We start from the raw sequence: 18,745 nt of genomic DNA, 5'->3' as shown, positions 1-18,745 counted from the left end.
TCGAAGAATCCAGGGCAGAGAGAAACCTCCCAATGAGGCTTTGAAAGAGGCACTTCTCAATAAGAAATTCAGCATCAAGTGGAAAGTAGGAGTGAAACCTACTTTCCCTCGGTGGAATCCATTATGTACATTAAAAAGGGGAAAGAAAGCTGTGTGTGTGTGTGTGTGTGTGTGTGTGTGTGTGTGTATGTGCACGCGCATGCATACTTGAAGCCAGAAGCTGATAAACTATTTCATCACAGTGAATCATTAATTGATTTAGGATCACCAGCTGTTTTTACCAAGCCTGCTCCCCTCACCAGATGCAAACATGTACAGAGATTTTTAAAGCGCATGTAGAAGAAAGAGAGCGTTGTCTCAAGTGCATGAAAATATGATATCTTCCTCCTAAGTGCAGATCCAAATCACCTGGAATAGGCATCACAAATGTTTATTAAACACATAAATTGTTCAGCATGTGGCAGGAATCCACCCAGCACTCATGGGAAAATGTGGCATGATCTCTTAGAATCATAGAATCATAGAGTTGGAAGAGACCACAAGGGCCATCGAGTCCAACCCCCTGCCAAGCAGGAAACCCCATCAGAGCACTCCTGACATATGGTTGTCAAGCCTCTGCTTAAAGACCTCCAAAGAAGGAGACTCCACCACACTCCTTGGCAGCAAATTCCACTGTCAAACAGCTCTTACTGTCAGGAAGTTCTTCCTAATGTTTAGGTGGAATCTTCTTTCCTGCAGTTTGGATCCATTGCTCCGTGTCCGCTTCTCTGGAGCAGCAGAAAACAACCTTTCTCCCTCCTCTATGTGACATCCTTTTATATATTTGAACATGGCTATCATATCACCCCTTAACCTCCTCTTCTCCAGGCTAAACATGCCCAGCTCCCTTAGCCGTTCCTCATAAGGCATCGTTTCCAGGCCTTGGACCATTTTGGTTGCCCTCCTCTGGACACGTTTCAGTTTGTCAGTGTCCTTCTTGAACTGTGGTGCCCAGAACTGGACACAGTACTCCAGGTGAGGTCTGACCAGAGCAGAATACAATGGCACTATTACTTCCCTTGATCTAGATGCTATACTCCTATTGATGCAGCCCAGAATTGCATTGGCTTTTTTAGCTGCCGCGTCACACTGTTGGCTCATGTCAAGTTTGTGGTCAACCAAGACTCCTAGATGCCAAGACTCTTAGAGTAATCAAATGAAACTTGACATGATAAAAGCCTGTGATTTTATCAGGGCAAGTTACTTGTTTACTGTTGTAACAATTTTTTTCTCAAAATGTATCTTCTGTACCATGAAAATAAATAAAAAATACATATAGCAGAAGTGTTTCGCATCAGAAAGGACTCATCCAGGCTACCTTTTGCACCACACTTTCCAAGCACAGATCCAGTATTTAAATCTCTTTGTCTGAGCATTCTATTTCTCTCTCTCTCTTTTGGGTGTGTCCAGTTCTTTCCCTGGGAAAACCTGAGTTCTGCTGCTGAATCAGAGCAAATGGCAAATCCGGGGAGAAATTGATTGCCGTTTTCTCCGATTCAACGGTAAAACATGGATTTGCCCAGCGAAAACACAGGGACCAAAAAAAGAGAAAGTATGGCACAAAGGGAATTCTGGAGGAGTCCCCAGTCTGCACCAATTATGCCTGATTCACTGAAATATCACACATCACAGTATCGATATGGGTTTTCACATGTGCTAGCTATACAAGTAGTAGATCCTGCAATTCCAGTCAAATGATACATCAAATTGCCATAGTATTCACAGACTGGCTCCTGAATCCAAAAGAACCATTCATGGCTCAGATCGCAACTCCCCCTGTTTTTCATATTTAGCTAACACCTAAGGCACTGTGGGTTAAACCACAGAGCCTAGGACTTGCCAATCAGAAGGTCGGCGGTTCGAATCCCTGCGACGGGGTGAGCTCCCGTTGCTCGGTCCCTGTTCCTGCCAACCTAGCAGTTCAAAAGCACGTCAAATTGCAAGTAGATAAATAGGTACCGCTCCGGCGGAAAGGTAAACGGCGTTTCCATGCGCTGCTCTGGTTCGCCAGAAGCGGCTTAGTCATGCTGGCCACATGACCCGGAAGCTGTACGCCGGCTCCCTTGGCCAATAAAGCGAGATGAGTGCCGCAACCCCAGAGTCAGCCACGACTGGACTTAATGGTCAGGGGTCCCTTTACCTTTAAGGTCTTCCACTGCAATGTGTTTGTAACGCTGCTACAATAGTCCAACCTCCACAAGGGCCACTAAAGTTTAGGTCTCCCTATCCGTCACCTTCTCCTTTCATCTCACTCTGAACCACAGCCAGGCTTCTGCCTTGAGGCTGAACTTCAAAATCAGAGCAAGGTCTCTGTGCATTCCCACCAGCCCCTGTTTTATCAGCTTGCCCGGCAGGATCGATGAGGCGAATCCCTTTCTAGCACAGGGCTAAGGTCCGTGGTTCATTATTATAAGCGCAGGAGCAGGGACTGGTAAAATGGTTGGCAACATTGCCCTGAAGGTAGGCTGAATCCAGTGCCAAACCTTGGCTGGACTGAACCTGAACCCAACAGGCAGAACCTTAGTCAAAGTGCATCCCAAATTGGAACCAAGTTGAAACACTCCCTATCTGATTAGATTTGAGCCAATTGGGATTCTGTTGGTGAAAGGCTCCCTAACAGCTGCACATTTCCTTGCTATGTGCCTGCAGTCAACTCTACTTTATCTGTTGCCTTATTATGAAACAAACAGGAGTAGCTGGATCAGAGGGAGTGTACTGGCTGGCTGTATTGACATTTGGAATCTTCTTCAGTGATCACTCGTAGCCGAGTAAGATTGTCTTCCATGAACGGTGTGTCCATAGGTGACTATGGAGGCCAATTCTGGATCCACACGTCCTTCCACAGTGGGGACATTGGTTTCCAGGTAGGAGTTGATCACAGTAAGGATTTGCCAAATTTGCCTTCCTCTTAGCTCATTTCTCCCTTTCATCCTGAGTAAAGGCTATTTTCCCATTGGAGCGCTCGCAGTCCAGTGTTTCCCAATTTTCTGTGCTTATACTGCATTTCTTTTTAAATTTGTCTTGAGAGCATCTTTAAACCTCTTTTGTTGTACTGGAATAACCCAGGCCAGACTGAAGAGAAGTGAAACTCTTGGTTTTAAGAAACGCAACAGTTTCTTTTCCAGGCTCAGATCATCAAGAAACTTTAACTTTTAACTTTGTGTCCATACACTCAAGACAATACACATAAATGAATGTTCAGCTTGAATTCTGCCGACCGGGCATTTGAAGTCATATCTGCAGAACTGATGAAACCAGGAGGAGCAATTAACTAGCAGAGGTGTGAAAACGTTCAATTGTGGACAGCCATCAGAAACATTTCCGGTTGATGTTTTTTAAAAATAATTTTTTTAAAAAATTAAAACATGCCAAGAGAGAGCAGGAATAAATATGTGCCGCTAATTTGCCACCGTTTCGTAACCAGCCAATCTGAGTTTGTTCAGGAGGCCCACAAGCTGGCCATCACTGATCTGCACCCAAGGTTGCCCATTGCCCCCTGCCCTACCCTGGCCAGTCATTTTGAAAGACATGTGCATCATGGGAAAGGGCAAGAACATCTGTTTTGTATGCAGAAGGTCCCAGGTTCAACCCTCAGCATGTCCAGGTAGGGCTGTGAATGTTCCTCACCTGAATTCCTGGAGGGCCACTGCCATTTAATGTAGACAAAAGCTAGATGGACCAACCTCTGCTGGGTGTAAGGCAACTTCCTCTATGAAAGTTGTTGCTGCTGCTGCTGCTACTATTATTATAACTATTTCCCACATCTCCTCCAAGGAGCTCAAGGAGGTGCACGCATGGTTCTCCCCCTCCCTATTTGTGTCCTCATGAAGAAGAAGAAGCGTTTGGACTTGATATCCCGCCTTTCACTCCCCTTAAGGAGTCTCAAAGTGGCTAATAATCTCCTTCCCCTTCCTCCCCCACAACAAACACTCTGTGAGGTGAGTGGGGCTGAGAGACTTCAAAGAAGTGTGACTGGCCCAAGGTCACCCAGCAGCTGCATGCGGAGGAGCCGGGAAGCGAACCCGGTTCACCAGATTACGAGTCCACCGCTCTTAACCACTACACCATGCTGGCTCCCTGATCTGAGGCACATCAGGGTAATCAGGTCTGTCTGAGAAGTGGGCTGTCTCTGGAAGACATTTGTTTACGCAGTGCCCACCCCCATTTCACCGCTGTCACTGGCTCCTGACAACCTGACAAGGCAAGTCAGGCTTAGAGAGACTGGGACTGGCCCACACTGAGTTGAGTCCAGAGGCGTCAGCTTCTCCAGAGGATCGGGGGAGCCCTGTGTGACATCGCACGAGGTCCTCTGAATATTCGGGGCGGTGAAACTGCCTTGGCCCCTAGGAGTCGGCGCCTATGGTTGAGTGGGAGGATTTGAACCCTAGTCTTCCAGGTCCTGGTCCAACATTCTAGCCAATACACTTGTTTCACACAAGCTGGCTACCAGCAGCAGGAGTTGAGAACCCTCTTTCAGCCTGAGGGTTGGCTTCCCACCTGGCCAATCTTCCAAGTGCCAAAGGTTCCAGAGGCAAAGTGGGGCAAGATGTTGTGCCTCTTGCTGTGATGGCCTGGGATTCGGACTCGGATGCTGAACCTGAGGGATCCCAGCCTGCACAGGATTCCCCGCCTCCAGAACCAGCTGAGCCGGGGCTGAGGCTTGAGCCTGAAGGGTCCTCACCTGTGCTGGATCCTCAGGTGCAAGCACCAGCTGAGTCTGCTCTGGCTCCTGAGCTGATGGAGGACCCACTGCCTGCAGGTGCTCCACTCGCAGCCCTGTCAGAGGAAGCTGAGGTTGCCTCTGGGTCCGATAACCCTCCAGCCTCTCCTGAGCTGCAGAGGCTCAGGTCAGAGAGGCAGAGGGAACTAAGTTCCCGCAGGAGGAGTGCTCACCTCCAGGCCAGGAGAGGTGAGTCACCAGAGGGATCAGGGCTGCCCTATGCCTCTGAGGAGATAAAGGCCAGCCAGCCCCAGTCCCAGGTTGCAGGAGCAACATTGTTGGTTGCTAGTTCCTGCCTGAATCCTGTCCTGCTTTTCTGCCTGACTCGCCCTGGCTCCCTGCTTGCAAGCCTGTTCCTGACTTCACCCGACTCCCTGCCCTGCACCCAGCTTCAGCTACTATGCACTGCCTCCATGTTGCACCTTTGACCATGGACCGGACTTGGACCTCGCCTCTTGGGTAACTCATGGGACCAGCACACTTACCTTTGATGCAAGTGACAGAAGCATCCACATCGCATGGCCTCTTGCTGAGATTCTTGAGGGGAGCTCATTTCCTCTCCACGGAAATCCCAAGAGGGCTGATTGCCATTCCTGCACTCCAAGATCTTGAGAACTTCAGACACATGCATGCACAGGAGCATGGTGTGAAACTGGTTCTTGCTTCCACTCAGCAAAAGTGGGAAGTGTGTGGGGTGGATCTCTGGAAACAGAGGAGGAAGACCTCAGGAGCCGCTCAAAAGCCTCAAGTGGAAATTTGGCAGAGTGGAATGGTTCACATTGGCAAGAGTTGCAGAGATAAGGAACACTGAAGGTCACTGTCTAATTTGAAATATCCAGTCAAGCTGTTGTCTGCAGGTGGTAAGAAGTGTCTTCTGGGTGAGACAAAATGGCCACCTAGTTCAAGATCCTGTTCTCGGAGTGGCCAAAACAAAAGAGATAAAAGGGGTAGCAGAAAGATGGAGAGAAGGGGTGGTCCCTCCCACTTTTGCTCTGGCCCCACCCACTGCAGGCTTCATCCTGCCCTCAATTGGTATGTGGCCCTGAAAGATAGACTCTGAAGGAATGTGTACAAAAACTTGGTCTACACTCTAGCTCTGTGATACAATCACATTTCCTCCAGTTCCTTAGACAATGATTTGCACATCAAGTACCTTGGTTTAAGAACAGCTTAGTTTATGAACAACTTGGATTGAGAATGCAGCAAACATGGAAGTAGGTGTTTGGTTTGTGATCTTTGCCTTGGATTAAGAACATTTTCCGCTTCCTGTTGAGTGTGTTCCATTTGTAAATTGAGTCCCCCACTGCTATGGGAAAGCACGCCTTCGTTTAAGAATGCTTTGGTTTAAGAACGGACTTCCGGAACGGATGAAGTTTGTAAACCAAGTGTCAGGGAACTGCCATCTGAGACGCAGGAGGTGAAAGGGCTCACGGAGGGTGAGAGAGACCATTCAGCTGGGGAGGGAACCAGCAGGGGGAGAAGTGGAGTTCCAAGGGAAAGTGAGTCGGAGGGAGGGCTCAGAGACACTTCAAGCGAGAACAGTGGGGAGGTTTCAGGACCTCCTATAGGGACACCCACTCCTTGCCGGAAACTGTCACGCCGAGAGTCCAGAAGACGCGTTTCCGTTAAGGAGCTTTTATGCTGGAAGAAGTTCCGTAAACGCCCACTGTCCGATTCAACGAGCGACTGATGGAGCCATGCTTAAGGAGCTCCGTCACAGACAGAGGTTTGTGGACTTAGCCAAACTCTGAGGGACTAGGATTTTACGCACAAGCAGCTCACCATCCCATCACAGCAATCGGACAGTCCCTGAAAGCAGCTTGTGCAGAGAGGCATCATGAGCAACCCAGCCGGAGCCGGGGGAGCAGGAGGAGCTGGAGAGGGTCCAAGCCTGGAAGAAAGGTACAGGGTGTTGGAGGTCCAGCTAGCACTGCAAACGGCGAGGCTAGAGGAAAGGAGGGCGCAGGATGCAGAAAAGGCAAAAGGCGCTACACTAGCAAGAAAGATGCCAGGATTGGTGCAGAAGTTTGGGGGGGACCCCAGGAACTACCAAGCCTTTAGGACAGAGATGCAGTATGCTCTCGAACTGAAGTTTAACGACTTTCCCGACGAGGCATCGCGAGTGGCGTTTGTGATTGGCCATCTCGAAGGGGGGGCGAGAGACTGGGTTAGACCCCTGATGGCAGGGAATAGTGAAATGCTGAAGGACACGAGGAAGTTTTTTCGCGCCATGGATTTGATGTTTTCCAGCGAGATTGAACAGGGACTGGTGCGCAGACAATTGATGGCTTGCAAACAGGGTAGCCGATCGGTTCGTGAGTACTGGACTGAGTTTACAATGTTGATACATAAATTGGGGTGGGACCTATCGGCGGAACCCATTCAAATGCTCTTTGAAGAGGGGCTTTCTTCGGAGGTGAAAGACGAACTTTCCCGGGCGCCCAGGGCGGAGTCTATGGACCAGCTGACCAAATCAGCGCTGACCATTGGAGCGCGCCAGGAGGCAAGAGCCTTGGAGAAGCGGGAGGGGAAAGGAGAGCGTTGGAGGGATTTCCGCATTCCAGAGATTCCAGAGCCAAGTTTCCCGCCAGGAGAGCCGATGGAAGTTGGAACAGCGCGCGCGCGCGCAGTTTCAAATCCCAGTGAAGGGAGGAAGAAGGAGGGAAAGAGCGCCAAGAAATGTTATCTCTGCCAGCAGCCAGGTCACTTTGCCAGAGTCTGCCCGCAAAGAAAGGAATGGCAAGGGATGGCGGGAGCTGTTGGGGGGAAGGAGGAGGGAGTCCAGGAGCCAGTAAAAGCCAACGCCTGGCTGCCACCGTCAGGGCACTGCAGCCAGGCCAAGGAGCAGTAAAAGTGCCCACTCCGGAACCTCCAAGACCAGCCCTAGTAATAGAGGTGTTGCTAGAGCTGGCAAACGGATACCCACTAAAGACAAAGGCGCTGTTGGACTCAGGCAGCTCCTGTAATTTTATGAGTAAGGAGTTTGCAGCTGAACACCAGATACAGATACTCCCTTTAAGCAACCCCCTGCAGGTGACCACGATCGATGGGAGGGAGCTGTTGGGAGGAGAAGTTAGCCTACAGACCGTCCCAATGGTTATGAGGGTGGCCAGGCACACCGAAAGGATAGCGTTCAATGTGGCCACCCTGGGAGGGGCTCCCGTCATTTTGGGAATGAGCTGGCTAGCGTTGCATGACCCGCTAGTGGGCTGGCATCAGAGAGTGGTCTCCTTTGGGTCAGCACATTGCCTGGAACATTGCAGAGAAGGAAAGGTGCCAGAAGGGGCAAAAGCCTTTCTAGCAGGGACGGAAGCGGCGGACAAAGGGAAGGTGCCCAAACAATACGCTGACCTGAGCAAGGTCTTCAGCGAAAGGGAAGCAGATAAACTACCACCGCATAGAGACTTTGACTGCCAAATTAACCTGGTCCCTGGGGCCCAGCTCCCCGTGGGCAAGCTGTACGCCATGTCAGACAGGGAAATGCAGGAGTTAAGGGAGTTTATTGATATAAACCTGAAGAGGGGCTTCATCAGAGAGTCCAGAGCGGTGGGGGGGGAGCCCAGTGTTTTTTGTGGACAAAAAAAACACAGATAAACCCAGGCTTGTAGTGGACTACCGGCGGCTAAATGCCGTGTCAGAACCAGTGACTTTCCCCATGCCCAGGATTGATGACATTTTGACCAGGGTGAGGAAGGGAAAGATATTCACGAAACTGGACCTGAGAGGGGCATACAACCTGATACGAATAAGGAAAGGGGATGAATGGAAAACCACCATGTTCACCCCTTTGGGGGCTTTTGAATATTTAGTTATGCCATTCGGATTGCAATCAGGCTCCGCCTGTTTTCAATCGCTCATGAACCATGTCCTGGGACCTTTGCTCTACAAGAATTGCGTGGCCTTCCTCGATGACGTGCTGATATATTCAGAGAATGAGGAGCAGCATGTAAAGGATGTCAGGGAAGTGCTGAGCCAGCTGCAAGCAAACCAGCTGTGGGTGAAATTGGAGAAGTGTCAGTTTCACACCAAGGAGGTGGAATTCCTGGGGTACCGCTTATCAGACAAGGGATTAGCCATGGATCCCGGCAAGGTCCAGGCGGTGCTGGAATGGAAGACACCGAAAACGAAAAAGGATGTGCAAAGGTTCTTAGGGTTTGGGAACTTTTACCGTAAATTCATCAAGAACTTTGCCCACTTAACGGCTCCCATCACGGACTGTCTAAGCAGCAAGAAGAAATTCGTTTGGACAGCGGAGGCGGAGCAAGCATTTGAGGAATTGAAAAGGGCATTCGCTTCGGAAGAACAGCTCCTGCATGTGGATTTACAAAAACCCATGAGAGTGGAAACTGATGCCTCAGACCGGGCGGTGGGGGCGGTGCTGCTTCAGCCAGGGAGCAATAAGTCGGAATGGAGACCGTGTGCCTTCTTTTCGCGTAAGCTGAACAAATCCGAGAGGAACTACACCGTATATGACCGAGAACTACTCGCCATTCACGAAGCGTTCCGGAGATGGAGACATTTACTAATTGGCGCACAGCATAAGGTGCAAGTGTGTACGGACCACAAGAATTTGGAGTATTGGAGAACGGCACGAGTGCTCAACCAACGACAAGTGAGGTGGGCCCAGGAGTTCTCCAAATTCCATTTTGAAATCTGCTATGTGCCAGGTCCAGAAAACATCAGAGCGGACGCTCTCTCACGCAAACCTGAATATTTGGAGGGGGAGGGAGCACCTGAAGAGAGACATATTATCCCAGAGGACCACTGGGTGTGTGGGGCGGCCTGGGTGGGGCAAAGAGAACTGGTAGAGGGAACGGTAAATGATGAATACGCCCAGGATAAGCTCAGAGGTTTAAGGAGAGAGGGAGAAGACCCCGGAGGTTTTGAAGAAAGAAACGGGGCATTGTATTACAAAGGGGCACTATATATACCCGAAGGGGAATTGAGGGGGAGAGTACTCAAACAGCTGCACGACAACCCCACAGCGGGGCATTTTGGGCAACACAAGACCATGTGGTTGGTGACCAGGGAGTTTTGGTGGCCCAAGGTGAGGGAGGATGTACGGGAGTATGTGAGAAGGTGTGACCAATGCCAGAGAGCCAAAGGAGAAAGGCGGGCGCCAGCGGGGTTATTAGAACCGTTACCCACACCAGAACGACCGTGGGAGGCGGTATCGATAGATTTTATGACTGATCTGCCTAAATCCCAGGGGAAAACCGCCATACTAGTCGTAGTAGACCTGTTAACTAAGATGGGTCACTTTGTAGCTTGCTCACATGCAGTCACGGCGGAAGAGACAGCGAAATTGTTTGTAGAACATATTTTTAGGCTGCATGGCGCCCCCTTGAGGGTGGTCTCCGACAGAGGGAAACAGTTCACGTCCAGATTCTGGAGGAAACTTATGAGCTTGTTGCACGTAGAGGTCAACTTTTCGACTGCCAGGCACCCTGAGACCAATGGGCAGGCGGAGAGGGCAAACGGTATCCTCCAACAATACCTGAGGTGTTATGTCAATGACAGAGAGAACGATTGGGTCGAAAAGTTGGCGCTAGCGGAATTTGCTTACAATAATGCAGAGAATGTGTCCACCGGGATGAGCCCCTTTTTGGCTAATTATGGGTGCCACCCCAGGGCGTTTCCAGGGGGAGGAGGGGAGAGATGGAGTGTCCCGGCCGCTGAACATTTTGTAGAAGAAATGGAAGCGATCCATCGTCAACTCCAACTCAACTTAGAAAGGGCCAAAGTAGAATATAAGAGGCAGGCAGACAAGAGCAGAAGGGAAGGTGAAACCATTAGGGTGGGGAGTCAGGTCTGGCTATCAACCCAAGGGTTGCCGTTCAAGGGGGGTTGCAAGAAATTGAGACCCAAAAGATTGGGACCATTTGAGGTCATCCAACAGGTCAACCCAGTGGCTTTCAGACTCCGGTTACCGAACCACATGAAACTGCACCCAGTATTCCACAGGTCATTACTGTCACCATATAGGGGGAAGGTGAAGGGGTATCCACACGGGGGCCAGCCATAGAAGAAAGGGAAAGCAGCAACCATGTGGCGGAAATCATCGACTCCAGGTGGAAGGGTGACCAGGTGGAGTATTTGGTCGCGTGGGAAGGGGAACCGGAGTCGGAAAACACCTGGGTGACAGCAGAGGAGGTCCGTGACGAGATCTTGATCGAAACGTTCCACCAAAGGTTCCCCAGGAAACCTCAGCCAGTAGCGAGGTTCCGGAGGGAGTACTTGGAAACCGGAAACAGCAACAGGTGGAGGGAAGTGTTCGAAACTTCGGAAGATGAGGGAGGTTCCTTCAGGGGTTTTGCTCCCTCGCCTCCCGCAGAGGAGGGGAGGGAAGGGGGTGAAGGGGGCCCTGGAGGGGAGGTGGATGTCAGGGAACTGCCATCTGAGACGCAGGAGGTGAAAGGGCTCACGGAGGGTGAGAGAGACCATTCAGCTGGGGAGGGAACCAGCAGGGGGAGAAGTGGAGTTCCAAGGGAAAGTGAGTCGGAGGGAGGGCTCAGAGACACTTCAAGCGAGAACAGTGGGGAGGTTTCAGGACCTCCTATAGGGACACCCACTCCTCGCCGGAAACTGTCACGCCGAGAGTCCAGAAGACGCATTTCCGTTAAGGAGCTTTTATGCTGGAAGAAGTTCCGTAAACGCCCACTGTCCGATTCAACGAGCGACTGATGGAGCCATGCTTAAGGAGCTCCGTCACAGACAGAGGTTTGTGGACTTAGCCAAACTCTGAGGGACTAGGATTTTACGCACAAGCAGCTCACCATCCCATCACACCAAGGTACCACTGTAATCTAAAATTGACAATACCTACTCATTGAAGACACGAGTGGCGCTGTGGGTTAAGCGACTGAGCCTAGGGCTTGCCGATCAGAAGGTCAGCGGTTTGAATACCCGTGACGGGGTGAGCTCCCGTTGTTCGGTCTCAGCTTCTGCCAATCTAGCAGTTCAAAAGCACGGCAAAGTGCAAGTAGATAAATAGGTACCGCTCTGGCAGGAAGGTAAATGGTGTTTCCGTGCGCTGCTCTGGTTCACCAGAAGCAGCTTAGTCATGCTGGCCACATGACCTGGAAGCTGTATGCCGGCTCCCTCAGCCAGTAAAGCAAGATGAGCGCCGCAACCCCAGAGTCGTCCGCAACTGGACCTAATGGTCGGGGTCCCCTTTACCTTTACCCAGTGAAGAAACAGAGGGACAAAGTCAAAGTGTAACCCAGAAGAGGGTTGATGTGGTGTAGCAGTGAGAGTTTGGGATGTGGACAAAGGTGATCTGAAGTGAAGACCGAGGGAGCAAGAGTTGCAATTTCCAAGTGCTGGAAAGATTTCCAAATGAATAGCCTTGAATTTTGTTGACATCCGTCTGCCTCGGGAGTTAATGGAGGAGAGAGCCTTTGGGGGTGAAGTCAAATGCTTAGAAGGTTGCAGTGCCCACTGTGGCATTAGAAACTGGTAGGGGAGAGACATGTTTTGTTGCAGCTGGGGCAGATGGAGGTGTTTGGTTGTGCTTCTGCAGACGAAGCATGGTGTTTCTTCTCTCTGTGTTCCTCCCAGAGGCCATCCCTCCTTTGGTCACTGCTATGGATGCACAACCTGATCCAAGGGATTCACACATGGCAGGCTGATTTTAAGACCAAACTCTCTGCAGACTTGAACAAAAGGGTTGGTGAGTCTCTGTAGAGCTTCTTGGTGTGCTGTCAAGGTTGCATCATCTGCAGACACCATCTCTCAGAGAAAGGCCCACCACAATTTTTTCTTGGTGCACAAACATGCCAGGTTGGACAGATCTCCATTTCTCTTTGATGCAGCATCTTCAGTCGAGCTGAAGGCACATGAGAGCAACAGGGAGAAAAAAGTGCCAAAGGTAGCCTGGAACCTGCAAGGAAGATGCTTATTAATTAAAAAGTGGAACAAGCGAGATTTTATTTATTTGTCTGCTCAATTCTTCCAAGTGATGATGTTATCGTAGATGATTTATTTGCAACAATCCTCGACGCCACTTTACGTTCAGCTAATTGGTTCGCGTTGAACGAGACGGTTCCTTTTGTGTGCTTTTCTTTAAATTTAATAAAAATCATTTAAACCAACAAAACCAAAAGTAATATGCACAGAGCAGTTGCTCAGCAGGTTCTTCCCCTCACAATCTGAGCTCAGATTCCCAATTTGCATAGCAGACGTAGGAGGAAATAACTCTCTGGTTCAGTTCTCCTTCCCCTCGTTCTTCATACGGTCTGCTGCATTCCGCTCCTTAAAAAAAGGTAGGCAAGCAGGTAGGTGGAGTATTGCAAGCCTGTTCAGATATATAGAATATTAGCATGTGTTTTTAGGGATGCGGGTGGCGCTGTGGGTTAAACCGCAGAGCCTAGGACTTGCCGATCAGAAGGTTGCCAGTTCAAATCCCTGTGACGGGGTGAGCTCCCGTTGCTCGGTCCCTGCTCCTGCCAACCTAGCAGTTCAAAAGCACATCAAAGTGCAAGTAGATAAATAGGTACCGCACCAGCGGGAAGGTAGACGCTGTTTCCGTGCGCTGCTCTGGTTCGCCAGAAGCGGCTTAGTCATGCTGACCACATGACCCGGAAGCTGTACGCCGGCTCCCTCGGCCAATAAAGTGAGATGAGCGCCGCAACCCCAGAGTCGTCCGCGACTGGACCTAATGGTCAGGGGTCCCTTTACGTTTACCTTAAGCTTACTATTGGTATTATTTTCCAAATGTTTAAAACAATTGTTTTTACCTATTTTGCCAATAATTTTATTGCGCTATTCTTTACACAAACCGCTTTGAGCGTTTCTTTCAATGATCGTGCGGTATAGAAACGTTATGAAATAAATAAATAGGTGCTCGTGGTGTGGAGTTGTTTGAGCTTTTCTGCTCTGAACATCTTTATCACACCATCTCAACACCTGCTCAGGTCCTTTTAGCATCGGCTCTGCCTTTCCCCAGTCTGATTGGCATGACGGAGCTCAACAGGAAGACTAAGTATGTCACACATGGCGGTTTCGTTTTCACACCTTCATCATCAACGAAAAGGCTGGCAGGTTTTCTGACCTACCATCTTCTCATTGCGGTTTCTGAGTTCGCACTTTGCTTACTTTGCAGCCAGGTGGAAAGACATCAGAAAGGGGGGGAAAAACAGGACTGTAAAAGAGAGAGAGAAAGACGTTACGTGTCATGTCATGAGCTCAGCGACACTTCCACTTCTCATTTGTGTAGGGTTTTTTTGTTTTGCATTGAGTGCAGTTTCAAGTAGGGACATTTGATTTGGCTTGCACTTAAAGGTGAACTTTCCTAATTTGCCCATTCTGAGACAACATGCAAACTGGAACACACCCATCCTTTGAAATTCACACTTCCCTGAATTTTGCAGTTCGCCGATGTTTACAAAACTGCACATTCCAAGGTGAAGTGTACGTATACCGGTGAAAGTAGCATTTGTTGTTGTTTAGTCGTTTAGTCGTGTCCAACTCTTCATGACCCCATGGACCACAGCACGCCAGGCACTTCTGTCTTCCACTGCCTCCCGCAGTTTAGTCAAAGTCATGCTGGTAGCTTCGAGAACACTATCCAACCATCTCCTCCTCTGTCGTCCCCTTCTCCTTGTGCCCTCCATCTTTCCCAACATCAGGGTTTTTTCCAGGGAGTCTTCTCTTCTCATGAGGTGGCGAAAGTATTGGAGCCTCAGCTTCACGATCTGTCCTTCCAGTGAGCACTCAGGGCTGATTTCCTTCAGAATGGATCGGTTTGATCTTCTTGCAGTCCATGGGACTCTCAAGAGTCTCTTCCAACATCATAATTCAAAAGCATCAATTCTTCGGCGATCAGCCTTCTTTATGGTCCAGCTCTCATTTCCATATGTCACTACTGGGAAAACCATAGCTTTTACTGTATGGACCTTTGTTGGCAAGATGATGTCTCTGCTTTTTAAGACGCTGTCTAGGTTTGTCATTGCTTTTCTCCCAAGAAGCAGGCGTCTTTTAATTTCGTGGCTGCTGTCACCATCTGCAGTGATCAGGGAGCCCAAGAAAGTAAAATGTCTTCACTGCCTCCATTTCTTCCCCTTCTATTTGCCAGGAGGTAGAAAGTAGCATACCAATGGGCAAAATATTAGGGCAAATTGCTTTGCTGAAATGTGTGTCTCAGGCAAAATTACGTACAAAATGTGTATATTAGGAGGTATTCAGACTAAAATGCTGATGGATCATCATGAGGAGCTTTTTTTTTTGCTTCCTCTTTTTTTGCAAACTGATGTGGAAATGAGGACAAATGATAAACTGAGAGAAACGGATGTTGACAGCTTCGCTCATCCCTGTCCATAAGCATAACATAAAGAAACATGGGGATGCAAGAATCGCAGCCAGCGCTTTTTAATCTTGCCCCATCACATTTCAACCCACATGGTGCTGAAACCAAGGTTTTCTGTGTCAAAGAACTGGTAAGGTTTCACTGGCCTTCGCTCATTTGTTTGATATTGATTATTTGCTATGTTTCCCCCCAAAATATGCTTAGAGTGAATAATCTAATTGCAGAGCAAGCATGAGGAGACCCACCTGCTTCCCCCCTGTCTAGCACTCCACTCGATGTGGCTGCAATGAGGATGCTGTGATGGCCTTTGTCCTCCTTATATGGTGTCCTCCTTGTCGTTCCTATATCACCCAGGAAAGGGAAGTGGGGAGCAGGAAATTAGATGAATAATAAATTCTTCTATTATTATTTTCCTGTTTTGTTTTCACTGTAACTCCAGAAGGTGGATATCTCCAGAGCTCTGTCTAGGACCTAAATCTCCTTTGAGATGTCTGGAGGCTGCCTGTCCCCTTCTGGAGCGGGACCATTCCTGCCTCCTGAGGAACGGTATAGCATGCCCTCTGGAATATGGGGAGAAAGGGCAGCTTAATAGCTGCATAATGATGCCTTTTGGAACCCTATTCTATATCCAAAGTTCGTGCGGGGGGGTGTCATCAAATGCCTGAAATATAGGCATTTATATATGTTACTAAAATGGTACTCGAACAATTGTTAATTGGGTGAATGGTGACTTCTCCATTTTAATTCTCAGATCTCTCTTCGATTTGATTTGAAGATCTTTGGTACTTCACAACTTCCCCTTGGCTAGGAGGAAGTAGACAAGCACCACCCATGTGGTTACTACATCTGGGCTCTTTCTGGTCCAATAGGCATTTTGGACTTCCATTTTTAGAATGGTGTGAATTGCGATATATATATAGTCCTTCAACAAAGAATTTGTTAATTCTTTGCTAAAGAATTAACTCTGCTAAATCTTTCTTAACGTGCTTAGGCATTCTTTCCCTTTGAAAGTTTCTTTTGAATTTTTATTAGTTAAAATTAGTTAATTAATGCCTGCAATCCATTATTTCCTTAAATCCAAAAGACACAAGCTCACTCTCTTTGGTTTCCTCCGCCAATCCCTCACAATCCGCCCCCCTCTGTTTGCAAGTCCTGGCCGGGGGTCAGCAAATGTTTTCAGCAGGGGGGCAGACTATATTTTGGAAAAAATAGTAGTAACAAATTCCTATGCCCCACAAATAACCCAGAGATGCATTTTAAATAAAAGCACACATTCTGCTCATGCAAAAACACCAGGCAGGCCCCACAAATGACCCAGTGATGCATTTTAAAGAAAGGACACATTCTACTCATGTAAAAACACGCTGATTCCCGGACTGTCCACGGGCCGGATTGAGAAGGCGATTGGGCTGGATCCAGCCCCGGGGCCTTAGTTTGCCTACCTGTCTCCCAGAGGCTGCAAGAGGTAAATAGACCTGGTGAAAGAAAGAAGAACATGAGAGAAAGAAAGGATTGAAATAGGTGAGAAGGTGGAAGAAAATGCCAGCAGAGGGGGAAAGGCAGCACGCAGGCCACTGTTGATAAAGGATTTGGAAAGTTGCTGCTCGAATTTTACCAGCCAAAAAGTGGAAAACCGAAGAATTACCAACGGTGGAAGAATGGCAGATGAAGATGATGGATTTTTCGGAGCTAGCCGACCTAACTAGAAGAGTCCGCGACCAGAAGGAGGAGGAGTATCAGGAAGAATGGACAAAATTTAATGATTTAGCTAAATTTGTTAAGTTAAACTACCGTATTTTTCGCACCATAGGACGCACTTTTTCCCCTCCAAAAATGAAGGGGAAATGTGTGTGCGTCCTATGGTGCGAATGCAGGCTTTCGCTGAAGCCTGGAGAGCGAGAGGCATCGGTACGCACCGACCCCTCTCGCTCTCCAGGCTTCAGGAAGCTATCCGCAAGCCTTGCAAGCCCGGCGGGAGTTCCCGCGGGCTCACAAGGCTTGCGGGCAGCAGCCTGCAGCCCCGGCGAGTGTCCGCAAGCCTTGCGCGCCCGGTGGGAGCGTGCGAGGCTTGGCGCGGCAACCTGTCGCCCGAAGCACGGGGAGCCCTCCGGAGGGCTCTCCGTGCTTCGGGCAAGTGTCTGCAAGCCTTGCGTGCCCGGCGGGAGGTCCCGCCGAGCGCGTGAGGCTTGGGGCGGCAGCCTGTCACCCGAAGCACGGGGAGCCCTCCGGAGGGCTCTCCGTGCTTCGGGCGAGTGTCTGCAAGCCTTGCGCGCCCGGCGGCAGCTCCCGCCAGGCGCGCGAGGCTTGGGGCGGCAGCCTGCAGCCCGAAGCATGCGGAGCCCTCCGGAGGGTGCCCCGTGCTTCGGGCAGGTGTGCGCAAGGCTTGGGGCGGCAGCCGCGGCTGGGGGGGGAATAATTTTTTTTTATTCATTCCCCCCCCCCCCCAAAAAAAACGAGGTGCGTCCTATGGGCCGGTGCGCCCTATAGAACGAAAAATACGGTAACTGGAAATAGCTTGCAGGTAACAGATTGGCTTAGGAATTTATATAAGTTAAGTGATGTTTAACATGTTTAATTTTGAATTGAAAAGATATATGGATGTTAATAGTCTAAGTTAAGTTTATAAGAATTATGATTTGGAAAGCTGTTAAAAGGATATGCATGGAAATTCAGCCAAGGGGAAGCAAGGAAGTCACTTAACAATGTTAATAAGTGTAATTTTAATAAGGTTATGATTTATGTTTGTATGTTTGTTTGTTTGTTTGTTTATAATTTTGTGAAAATTAATAAAATGGGGGGGATAAAGGATTTGGAAGGAAGGTGAGACAAGGGACAGAGTGGCAGCAGAAAAAGTGCAGAGAAAGGGCAAGGAGGCAAAGAGAAAGCAGGAAAACAAAACCAAAGCAGAGGACAAGAAGTGCAATAAGGTAGGAGAAATAAAGGGAGGTGCTCCAGAGAAGTGGACACGGAGCAATGGATCCAAACTACAAGAAAGAAGATTCCACCTAAACATTAGGAAGAACTTCCTGACAGTAAGAGCTGTTCGATAGTGGAATTTGCTGCTCTATGATTCTATGATTCTATGACAGAGAAGGAAAATAGGTTTTGAAAGCAAAAGAAAGTAGTAGAAGACACAGAAGATGATCCTGTGAAAAACCCCAGAAAGCAGAGAGAGAACACAAATACTGAAAGTTTGGCCAACAATACATGAAATATGGTTTCACGTATTAGAAAAAAATAGCATGTCAAGATATTTGCATGTGAAGGGTGGTTAGATGCTAGAAAATGAAAATTTGCAACCATCAAAGCTGTTCATATTCATTCATTTAGAAACAAAGCATGCCATTTTGAGATTTTATTATTATTTTCAAAAATATGGACAACCAGTTTTAGAAGAGCAGGGAAACTTTGTTCCATATGCGACAGGAAGGAAGAATGGTTGGATCCAGTCTGCTCAGAAAGCAACTCTGATTCATTGCTTTCTTCTCCACAGAGGAGGAGAATAATAATAATAATAATAATAATAATAATAATAATAATAATAATAATAATAATACTTTATTATTTATACCCCACCCATCTGGCTGAGTTTCCCCAGCCACTCTGGGCGGCTCCCAATCAAATGTTAAAAGCAGTACAGCATTAATATTAAAAACTTCCCTAAACAGGGCTGCCTTCAG

This window comes from Podarcis raffonei, chromosome 8, assembly GCF_027172205.1.
Source record: "Podarcis raffonei isolate rPodRaf1 chromosome 8, rPodRaf1.pri, whole genome shotgun sequence".
NCBI classification, from domain to species: Eukaryota; Metazoa; Chordata; class Lepidosauria; order Squamata; family Lacertidae; genus Podarcis; species Podarcis raffonei.
The sequence above is the reverse complement of the archived record's forward strand: the minus strand, read 5'-3'. Positions refer to the sequence as shown.